The 12,533-nt window shown below is 35.7% G+C and overlaps 1 protein-coding gene and 1 long non-coding RNA gene across 4 annotated transcripts in view; one reads left to right on the forward strand and one right to left on the reverse strand.

Annotated features, from left to right (window-relative positions):
- LOC123551167 (titin homolog) overlaps positions 1 to 12,533 on the reverse strand; it is a 280,515-nt gene that overhangs the window by 88,550 nt on the left and 179,432 nt on the right. The window lies entirely within an intron of this gene.
- Positions 1,143 to 11,951, forward strand: LOC123546426 (uncharacterized). Its single transcript, XR_008370511.1, has 3 exons — positions 1,143 to 1,630; positions 4,862 to 4,927; positions 6,449 to 11,951. It is a non-coding gene; the product is annotated as an uncharacterized LOC123546426 (long non-coding RNA).

A 12,533-nucleotide genomic window follows, 5' to 3' on the forward strand; every position in this document is an offset into this window, starting at 1 on the left:
AATGGTAAAAAACCTACCGTGTGTCAAAATAAAACGTTTATTGATTGATCACTTTCTGGGCTATATCCGGTGTCCGTTTCCCCACAGTGATGACTGAACGTGCGGCTATATATACAATAGAGCTACAAGAAAATTTTCAACGCATATTTATTGCATTTATTATTCAAAAAAATTACTGCTTTTATAGACTGGAATAATTATAACAAATAAGGTAAAATATTTCTTTTTTTTTTCTGCAAATTGAGGATTTTTTGTGTTAGGTGGATCCATATTAAGTCTGATAGATGGGCCTATGCTTAAACTACACTTAGTATGAACAGTCTCTCGATCTACGTACTCTAATTAGCTTATTTAATTATAAGCAACAAGATTTAGCTGACCAAAAGATTCTTTCTAGTGCATATTAAATATGCTTTTTAAGGGATCTTAGCACCACGATACAGATGTTTAATAAAACAGTGAGGCATAAGGGATATTTGTTTCCGGTAACCTGCTCAAAAATATGTTAGGTAGGTCGGATTATATTTAACAGTCATTCTCTGTAACCACTGAGAAAATTGTGCCACGCATAGTCAAGCATTTTCTTCAAACTCCTGCCATACAATGATAGGATAGATGTAATAAATAAAAAACATTTATAACCTCAATTTGATAACTGGTTGCCATAGAAACGAACTGTATTTTTAAGAAAGTCACAAAATCCTGCCATACTCGGACGCTTGGTACAGTAATTTGATTTTTATCCATACTATCATTTAACATCTATATTTTTTATATTGATATGCATCAAAATAGTTTAACTCATGTTCAGCATTCACTCAACATTCACGATACCAGCCGAAACGATTTATAATACATCATTAAGGCCCTTAAATGTAACAAAAAGGTGTTTAAAAGGTGCTTACTTTTGGTAAATGTTATTTGAATATGCATCCGGTTTGCATAAATTGATATATTGGGCTAAATTGGCAGAAAATTGAACTTACATAAACATCAATAACATATTTGGGAATCTATCTAGTTTCCCCATAAACGCGATTTTAATATGAAGCTTATTTCCCTTTTCTCCTACATGATTTATCCCCCTTTGATGATCTTCGCAGAGGAGATATAGGCAACATTAAAAAAAATTATGGGGGTAAGGCTATTTTCCATAGGGCAAACGAACCACTGTGGCCATAGTCGACCTAACCCTAACCTCTAGTCAGTATATTAGAGTCATAATTTTAGTGGTGCAAAGCCTGGACTAATGGCCGACAAAACTATAGAAAGTAGTGTTTCCCAAATTATGGCGGAGAGCTATCTTTGCCACGAGTTTTCAGTGTCATTGTCGTGCTATATAAATGGTTTATCGTTAGGAATCATAATAAATGATTGCAGAAGACGAACTTTGTGTATATTTATCAGATTCAGGTTGCATTGATCTTAATTCGTACTCGAAACCTGTTATTTTTGGTAATCATCATCCGGATCATTTACGTGAATTGAAAGTTAAACACACTCCGTACCATAAGGTGTGCTATTCTGGATACACATTCAGGGACTACGGGAAAATATGAGCGACAGATCTCTGGAGAAAATTTGTTGACAGTTATTTCAGCAATCGAAGTTATATTTTCCACAGGCACAGGTAAGGTACTCGTAATAAGTTTTGATTACTGGCATAACAATTAACATGTTTTATCAGTGTTTATGATATGACAATTTTCATCATGTATCTACTTTAGTTTTTATTCAGACTATGATTTGTTCATAGGAAATACCAGAAATACCTAACAACAGTATTTCAAGCTTTGTATTACATGTAGTCAAAATAATTTGACGATCAAATTGGTATATAAAATTGTGACGGGGGAAGTCAAAACGTTAGTTCTGGCTACCATAACTTAACTGACGCCATTTTTATATTCTAATAGTCACATCCATTAGAGATCCATAACATTAACAGCTGAAGCTGGATTATTTTAGCTGTGTAACTGTCAATACTCTGAAAGACCAAAATAATGGCAGATATATCACAATACACAGTCGTGTAATGTTATTGGTTTTATCGCTTGGGCGTTATGCTGTGTAGATGACTGATGTGGTAAACAATAATCATGTACAGTACATACCTACATTCATTGCATTGGTTTAAATCACTGAATAATTCGTAATTTTGGAAATCATTTGATAAATTTTACTTAAAGCAATATAAATTAGTTCTCAGGAATTTAATCTCCTTTTGCTACAAGTAAGTTTCGTTTGAATCTTTGGCGAGCTTGTGACATATTTGCATTTAAAAATTTTCATCACAGCTGACATGCTACAAGCTATATTTGCATTTAAACATATAGCTTGTAGCATGTCAGCTGTGATGAAAATTTCAGCGGAATTTTCTCCACTATTTGGGTCTTAAAGTGTTTGACACAAGTGGAGGTATTGCCCATATGAAACAATTATCTTGATACTTTCTAGGATTGCGTCAAATTAGTTTGACTATGATTTCAAGATGAAAAATATGTTCCTGGACTCTTATATTTTACAAATCAGGCCTGTTTTGTAGGATGCTAAAGTTATGTCCTAGATTTTGACATATACAGTATACACAGTAACACACATTACACATTTTCATTTTTTGTGTGTGACCATATGTTTTTTATTTATTTTAAAGTTTTTTGTTGGTTATTTGTTCCTCAAATATTTCCAGCACCAGATATGCGGAAAACATAATTAAGATTAAATGACCTGTCACAACATAATTTGATATCATTGTGTCTTATGTATTTTGTGCCAGTAGGATTTGCAATATTTATGTTGTGTCTTGACAGTTATTTATGTTTCAAAAGGAAATAACTATCAATCCATGAACAATTTAGATTCATGTTTTAATAGGTGAATATTGGTTAAATCATATTTGATTTGTTAGTTTGCAAGAAGATTAAAGAATGATGTAAATAACACACAACATCTGGAAAGAGAAGGTCCATGCCACTAGACAATCCTTAAAAGGAATTTCTAGGGTTACAGGATCCCTACCTCTAGAATCACATACTAGAGGTAAGGATGTGTGCCCTTAGACACTTCTAAGTCTGTTATAAAGGAAGATTTCCCTACTTTCTTTAGACTGATTTTGCATCCATTCAATTAAAAAAAAAGAAATTGAAATTTTAGCCCCATTGTCATTGAAGTACTGTAACAGGATATTTTAATGTTTGAAAACAGTGTATAATATTCAATTTCCTGTCTTAAAAATAAAAATGTATGTAAGATTCCCTGTAAACAACACAGTAAGCTAAGTGTACAAAGCAATGGGAGCATTGCAATTTTTATGCCCCCACTTTGCGGGGAGTGGGGAGCACATAGATTTGCTCTTGTTCGTCCGTCCATCCGTCCTTCCGAAAATGTTGTGTCACGCGTAGCTGTGAAACTATTTGACGTAGTCACAAAACTTTACAGGAATGTTGGTCAGCATGTGTAGTTGTGCACCTGGGCTTTCGCGTCCGGATTCATTCAGTCATGTAGAAGTTATGGCCCCTGACTTTGTAAAAATTGGTCATTTTAATGTTGTGTCGCGCATAGCTCCAAAAGTATTTGACCTAGAGTCACCAAAGTTTACAAGAAATGTTGGTCAGCTTGTGCAGTTGTGCAACTGGGGTTTCGCGTCCGGATTCATCCAGTCATGTAGAAGTTATGTCCCCTGACTTAGTAAAAAAATTGGTCATTTTAATGTTGTGTCGCGCATAGCTCCAAAAGTATTTGACCTAGAATCACCAAAGTTTACAGGAATGTTGGTCAGCATATGCAGTTGTGCACCTGGGGTTTCACGTCCGGATTCATTCAGTCGTGTAGGAGTTATAGCCACTGACTTAGTTAAAAATGGGTCATTTTAATGTTGTGTCTTGCGTAGCTCCAAAAGTATTTGACCTAGAGTCACCAAAGTTTACAGGAATGTTAGTCAGCATGTGCAGTTCTGCACCTGGGCTTTCGCATCCGGATTCATTCAGTATTGTAGGAGTTCTGGCCCCTGACCTGGGAAAAATAGTCATTTTAATGGGATGTAGTGGGGGCATCTGTGTCCCATGGACACATTTCTAGTTTGTCAAAATTCTATACACCCATTTAAAAAAAAAACGGGATGTATTATGGGAATGCGGGCCGGACTTAACTTCTTCATGTATAGAGGGATTTTGATGTAACTTGGGACAGTTGTTCGCCATCATGAGACGGAGTGACATGTACAAAAACCAGGTCTTAGGATTAATTTACAGACTTTGTATCATCTCTTCTTCGTGCATTGAGGGATTTGAATGTAACTTGACACAATTATTCACCATCATGAAACATAGTGTCATGCGCAAGAACCAGGTCCCTAGGTCAAGGTCACACTTAGAGGCCAAAGGTCACATACAAGAATGACTTTGTCCGGAGCATTTCTTTTTCATACAGGAGGGAATTAGATGTAAATCGGTACATTTGTACACAGTCATGAGGCAGAGTTGAGGTCTTGGCACATGTTTGACTTATATAATACTATTCAGATGATTAGGCATGATTGTGGAAGACATGCATTTTTTTTCAAAAGCAGCTCTAGTTAAAGTTACTGAAAGTTTACTACAGTATTTTCATTATCATAATCATTTAAAAGATGAAGTACCGGTATTTCACTGTGTACATACATTCGTAGTATGCTATTAGTTACTCGCACATCTACTGGTATTAGTCAATACTGATTTCCTGTGTTACTGTGTTATATGACTTGATGTGCATGCACAGAAATATACATGTCAAATGACAGAAATCTGTGTCCTAGATGTGGTGATATTATTTAAACAAAACACATGACATACATCAATGACATTTTAAAACATTTTTTTTTCAGGCATTTCCCCAAACGGTAGGAGAATTTTGATAGAGATTCTGCATATGACAGACTACAATATGTAAGGTAAATGTATATACAATATATGCTCATGTGTAACAACAATTTCTTGGTTTCAATTTTGTCCTTAATATCATTATCTGAAATACCGTATCACTTTGCATATTGTACCTTTAAATTAGTATTCTGTCATCACAGCCACATACCCCCAGGCCTTAATTATGCCCCTTTCAGTGTTCAGTTTTAACTGCAGAAATTATATGTTACCAGGTTTCTGAGAAACTGTTTGACTGCTTTCAGGATCATTGTTACAATAATGCTATCATAGGATGATTCACAGAGCAGGTTTTATAATTCAAGCTGACATTTTGTCAATGCCCGGGTTTCACTCAGTATAAATTTTGTGGAAAGTTTTGCATGTAAGCAGGTTTCTCAGGAACTGGTGTACTTAACGCTTTCAGACTTTTCATTTATAAGTCTATTTATAAGTCTTTGCCACTTTGAATTGACCATTCAGAACTTGGTTTCACATCTCTGGCTTACAGTTTACCAAAGTTTGCCCATTTTTAAACTTACACAATTTTTGTAAAGCTTTTGTATGTAAGCAGATATTGTGTGGAAGGATTTCAAACAGTTCAAAGTGCTGCCTTTTACCAGTTCTTGTTAGCTCATCCAAACCAAAAGCTCAGGATGATTATTGTGATCGCTCACCATCCGTCATCCTTCTACACTTCCGTCCACACTTTCCTTTAAACAACATCTCCTCCTAATCTTGATGAAACTTCACAGGGATGTAACTTGGATGGTCTTTGAAAATTGTTCAAAGAATTGAATTCCATATAGAACTCTGGAAATTGCCATGCCAACAAAAAGGAAAAATTTGAAAAATCTTCTTGTCAAAAACTACAGGTCATAGGGCTTTTATGTTTGATATGTAGCATCATCTAGTGGTCCTGTACCAAGATTGTTCAAATTATTCCCATTGGGTCAAATATGGTCAGACCCTGGGGGGAGAGTCAAATGGCTTACATAGACTTATATTGGGAACACTTTGAAAATCTTCTTGGCAAAAACCACAAAGCATAGGGCCTCAATATTTGGCATGTGGCATCATCTAATGGTCCTCTATAAAAATTGTTCAAGTTATGCCCCTGGGGTGAAAAGAGGCCCTGTCCCGGGGGTACCAAGTTTTACATAGACTTGTAGGAAACAACTTAAAAATCTTCTTGTCTGAAACCTCAAGACCTAGGCCTTTAATGTTTGGAATATAGCATTGCCTTGTAGATCTCTACCAAGACTGTTCAAACTATGTCCCTGGGGTGAAAAGAGGCCCCCGTACCGGGGGTACTAAGTTTTACATAGATTTAAATAGGAAAAAAAATTGTCTGAAACTGCAAGGCCTAGACTTTTGAATTTTGGTATGTTGCATTGCCTAGTGGTACTTTACAAAGAATGTTCAAATTATGCATCTAGGGTAAAAAGAGGCCCTGCCCTGTTATAAATTAACTTCAAGTGGTATATGTAATGGAATTAGGAAACCTATTGTTTCCCTTTTATAAATTATATGTAATTTTATTTGATTTTCAGGAGCAGTAGCGGAGTTATCAACCATTGTATTGTAGTGTCTGTAGGACAACTACACAAGGACTTTTTCAACAATAAAAACTGTCCACACTCAGCAAAATGACTTGAACATAAAAGGCTAAGCATGTATATGCCGATACGTCATTCAACATGTTCCACTCAAAGGAAATGCTGCCTTTGCCCAACAATAATGAGAGTATAGCTGAAAGTACTGTATTACTACACTTGTGTAAGAATGAGTAATTTTAGAAACAAAATGTAGAGTCAGCTTCAATTTCGAACAAAAAAACTTCGAGAAAGAATTGTAACACAGATAAAGTGGCATGAACAAAGTCGAACCCTTTGTGGCAATGGAGGAAATGAGACTGTCGGGAAAGTTTACCAGACATAAATTCTTGTCAGGTCAACTAATCAGCTCCTACTTCTCTCGTTTTCATCAACTCGAAAAGACAACAGATGTTGAAGATTATGACTCGGATGTTAAAGAAGATGGAAAGAAAGCTATCCGGTCAAAAAGTTCTTTCAAGTCTAAATTGACAGCAGCCACTAAAGACAAAATATGACTACTTCCATGGCCGACAATTTAAAGTTATCAGAAGACTTAAGAAATAATTTATAGCAAAACCGTTTCTTACTTTGTTTTTTCACAATGGGAGTTTTAGGTCAAGCAAGAGTAGTTATTTCATATTACGTTTAACAGTCAGATTGTATAGTGTTTAAACATGTCTTGCTAGAAATTATTGCTATTCTGATATATCTGGTATGTAAAAGTTATATCAAACATGACGGAACCGTTTATTTTGCACATGTATGGCACCAAATGTTAGGTCGTCACATTCTTTGTCGGTACCAGAAATGGTATGCTTGCACATTGAACTGGCGTTTCCAATGTTGGCAAAACCCATCTGATATTCCCCATGCCAGATGAATTTCATGCTGTTAATGACAACTAGAGATTCATGCACATATCGTTTATGTAAAATTCGAAAAAGTCAGATATATTGATAGTTTCTCTACGTTCCTTGTAGTATATTTCTTGATTCAAAAGATGTTTCTTTATGGTGATAACACAACGTTACACTACAAATGATAAAGCTAAAATGGAACTTTATTATTGTGCATCCCTGAAAGGTCATGACATCACTTCTGCTTACAGACATCTATTTCTCGCACTTTACAAACTCTAAGAAAGAGTGCTACAAAGAAAGTATTTCTATTTGCTTTATCTATTTTTTCATTTGTAAAATACTGTGTGCATGGAAACTAGTCTGTCAGAATATAAAACTTTATGTATAAGACAAGCAAGAAAAACCTCCAGTCATGTGTTTAAAATTCAGATAGAAATATCCGTCCCTCGGCTACCTGAGCATGGGTGCATGGCATTGATGATTGTAGAGTTGCCGCCCAATGTGCAGGTGCCCTCGGGATGGATATTTCTATCTTATTCGTATAACAAATGACATATATTATTAATACATCTTGCAGAATAGTTCCATTAAGGCGCAAATGAAAGAGAAAGCGTACAGCAAATAACTAGCTCAGGGTATGTGTAAATTAATCAAGAAAATTGTGTTTTGTGATATTTGTTTAAAAACATGTTTTCTAAGTAAAATATTTTATCAAATTTGAAGCGCTGGTTCTTGATAAATACATGGTGCTCCATTGAAGTGACATCAGCATTAACATAGAAACATTATGAAGGGGTTATACCCAAGCAGAATAATTTCACAAGGGCCTAAGCGAATAACACTGCATATAACAGTTTAGTTTTATTAGCTCACCTGTCACGTAGTGACGGGGTGAGCTTTTGTGATTGCCCTTTGTTCGTCCACAATTTCTTGTCTGCACGATATTGGTTTCATTTATGATTTTATTTTAACCAAACTTGCACACAACTTGTATCACAATAAGATCTTGGTTCCTTTCTGGAACTGACCAGATCTTATTATGGGTTCCAGGGTTATGGCCCCTGAAAGGGCCAAAATTAGCTATCTTGACCTTGTCTGCGCAAGAGCAGCTTCATTTATGATTTGATTTTTTAACCAAACTTGCACACAACTTTTATCACCGCAAGATCTTGATTCTTTTATTGAACTGGCCAGAATCCAATATGGGTTCCAGAGTTATGGCCCCTGATAGGGCCAGAATCAGCTATTTTGACCTTGTCTGCACAATAGCAGCTTCATTTATGATTTGAATTTAAACAAACTTGCATAAAACTTGTGTCACCATATTAAGATCTTGGTTCCTTTCTTGAACCGGCCAGATCCCATTTTGGGTTCCAGAGTTATGATCCCTGCAAGGGCCAAAATTAGCTATTTTGACTTTGTCTGCACAATAGCAGCTTCATTTATGATCTGATTTTAACCAAATTTGCACACAGCTTGTATCACCATAAGATTTCAGTTCTTTCTTATACGCCCTAAGAGACATATTATGTTACCGCCTCGGTGTCTGGTCTGAATGTCTGTCTGTCTGTTGGTTAGCGATTTCATTTCCACGCTGTAACTCTTGAACCATTTGAAGGATTTCAAAGAAACCTAAACAAATGTTCACCTCATGGAAAAGATGTGCACAGCGCATGTTTCAGATGGCTCACTTCAAGGTCAAGGTCACACTTAGGGGTCAAAGGTCATATGACTTTGTTTTGTGTGTATATTGCTCTGCATTTGCGTTGCAATGCATTGCTCTTGTTTTTTAGCTCGACTATTCGAAGAATAAGTAGAGCTATCCTACTCACCACTGCATTGGCGTCGGCATCACACCTTGGTTAAGTTTTTCGTACCAGTCCATTTCTTGACAAATTCTTTTGAGATAAAGCTTGGAAACTTTCAACAATTGTTTACCATCACCATAGCCTGTTATAGGCAAGAGCACATAACTCTATCAAGGATTTTGGCTGAATGATGGCCCCGTTTGACTTAGAAATCATGGTTAAGTTTTTAGTACCAGTTCTTATTTTGGCAGAGTCTTTTGAGATAAAGCTTTGAAACTTTTAACACTTGTTTAGCATCACCGTATCTAGTTATAGGCAAATGTACATAACTCCATCGAGGATTTTGGCTGAATTATGGCCCTTTTTGACTTTGAAATCTTGGTTAAGTTTTTCGTACCAGTTCATATTTTATGAAAACTTATTGTAAAAATAAATAATAATAATATAAAACAAGAGGGCCATGATGGCACTAAGTTGCGCTCACTAGAGTAACACAACATAGTTATCCAGCTTTTGAAACCACATGACCCAGTTACAAACTCGTCAGAGTTTTCAAGGAGATAAACATTCTGACCAAGTTCCCGGAAGATTGGAGCAAAAATGTGTTTTTCTTCGATTTGGTCTAGAAACCTAGTTTTTTACCCAACCGGAGCTAATTTTTAACAGCTTCAGCTTCCTCAGATGTGCCCAATTTTACTATCCAGCAGTCGAGCGCAAGTTTTTTTTTTTTGTCTTCTGTGACAGCTTTTGTTATCTAAGTCTTCAAAATTTCCAGGGAAGCCTTTAAGTGGTTAAAAATTTCAAACTATTGACTTTCTAAATGTCTGACGATCCCTTGAACTATATTCCAGAAACTGGGCTGTGAAGTAAGATTTTTCTGAAAGATTATTAATTTCACTTACCAAAAAGTCGACCAATCATTTATAGAGAAATATCTTTAAAAATATGGACCTGGAAGCAATGCACATGTCAAAATGTTCATAAACACCTTTGAAATGGCTTATTGTCACAGGGGCAAAAGTTGTTCTAAATTACATTTCGGCATTTTCTGGTCGACGTTCTCACAATCGATCCAGTGTTAGCAGAGTACAAACAAGTAGTTCCATGCCATGCATTTAGTCAGACATCAAAGTATAGTTACTTTGGCACGACGGTATCTTCAGCTGTCGAACATCATAAAATGCAAAATTTTAACGTGTAATTCAATCAGTAAGATAAACACTGCTGTTGTTTTTTCTAACTGCAGTAACATATTAGTATACAAAAAAGTAGGACACCTGACAAACCGACAAACCTATACAGGTAAGGGAAGTAACCCTGTTAGAGTAGATATATATGACTGACAATGTGACATTGTTACACCGCCCCTTACTGTAAGGTAGAATCCTAACTGCAAAGGTGCGTCTTCGTATGCCAGCAAATAAGAAGGGTATAAATAGCCTACCACTATGCATTTATCAGGCCGATATCTGCCTGCCGTGTAAACTTGAGCTTTCTAGAAAAAAAAACAAAAAAACAAAAACAAAAAAAAAACAATAATCCAGAGTTTTAAATAATGTTAACATCCTGTTGATTGAACCTTCTAGAAAAGCATTGAATATAATATATAACTTAATAATAGGGCTGTCATTGATTGGGTCTTTGGCATATCGACGATACCGATATATCGGAAGACAAATATCGACGATACATCGATATATCGATTATTAAGTTAGATTAAAAGCCTGTTTGTTCATGGGCATGCTATATACCTTCTTGTTAATGTTATGTTTAGTTTTATTGCCTACTTTTTATATTACTGTTTGATTGTGTTGTATTTGTATCTGTGAAATAAATAAAATAAATGAAAATTAATGAAATCTTTTATAGATCTTCATTGTGCCTTCACTCCTCTTTTGCATTTATCCTACTTTACAACCTAGTGAACTATAATACCAGGCACTGGAGTCGGGTTTCAAACAGCTAAAATTCTGCATTTCTCTTCCACAGATATCTATTTATTTATTAAATTAATTAATTTATTTATTTACCATGTTTTTATTTATTTTTAGCCTGTTTCATACCCTGTCTAATTTTTACCTTGCACTTACATTCGGTACTGGCATCGCGTGTTTTTGTTTTTTGTTTTTTTTTTTTTTTTTGGTTTTCTTTTTTAACTTTTGCCCAAGTTTTCGATGGGCCTCAAATGTGTAGTGTTTGACTGTTTGTTTGTTGTACTGAAAGGCATGTTTAAGCAACACCCTGTGTTTCTACGAACTCAAACAAAGCTTTTCTTTCCGTCTTTCGACTCTTTTTCCACTATTTAAGCCAGCGACGGCTTCCTCTTCGGCCATTTTTGATTGTTATTGTTACGGACACTAGCTAAATTCTGTACCTTTTTACTGAGTGATCAGCTATACGCGAACAAGTAAAAAGCCGAGATTGACGTAGAAACAGTATATACACTATGTTTTTACATGCACAAACAACGAAGCGACCTTTCAAGACAGGACAACGTAACTTTTTGCAAATAGATTCTGAAGTTGAGCCCTTTTTACTTCTACCCATATAGGTAGTGCCGGCTAGTGGGAAAAGACTGCTACGGTACAAGTTTAGACATGACCTTTTTTGACAACTTCCGTTACTTACGGCACATTTTTGCAGGCAGAAAAAGTTGTTTTAGAGGGTCTGAGTGTTTATCTAGACAGTTGTTTTTTCTCTCTGTAAAATATCGATTTTTGAAAATGGGAATCGATAATCGATCGACCAAAAAATATCGTTGATACATCGATATCGTTTCTATCGATGACAGCCCTACTTAATAACATACATGGTGTCTCAGAACTAGGGTAGGCTTTACAATAAACGATGAATCATCTATATTCTAATAAAAATACTAAAATGAAGTATGAGTGGGAATAACATGACATATAAGAAACATACATTTACTAAGATGATTCAAATTATATCCCTTGCGTCAAATATGGCCCCGCCCCTGGGTCACATGGTTTATATAGACTTATATAGGGAAAAACTTTGAAAAACCTCTTGTCCAAAACCACAGGAACTAGGGCTTTGATATTTTGTATGTGACATCATCTAGTAATTTTCTACTAAGGTTGTTTAAATTATCCCACTAGGGTCAAATATGGCCCCGCCCTGGGGGTCACATTGTTTACATAGTCTTATATAGGGAAAAAACTTTGGAAATCTCCTTGTCCAAACCACAAAGCCTAGGGCTTTGATATTTGTTATGTAGCATCATCTCATGGGTCTCTATCAAATTTGTTCAAATTATCCCCCTAGGGTCAAATATGGCCCGCCCCGGGGGTCACATGGTTCATATAGACTTATATAGGGAAAAGCTTTTAAAGTTTTCTTGTCAATAACCTA

The sequence above is a fragment of the Mercenaria mercenaria genome, chromosome 4 (assembly GCF_021730395.1).
Source record: "Mercenaria mercenaria strain notata chromosome 4, MADL_Memer_1, whole genome shotgun sequence".
NCBI classification, from domain to species: domain Eukaryota; kingdom Metazoa; phylum Mollusca; class Bivalvia; order Venerida; family Veneridae; genus Mercenaria; species Mercenaria mercenaria.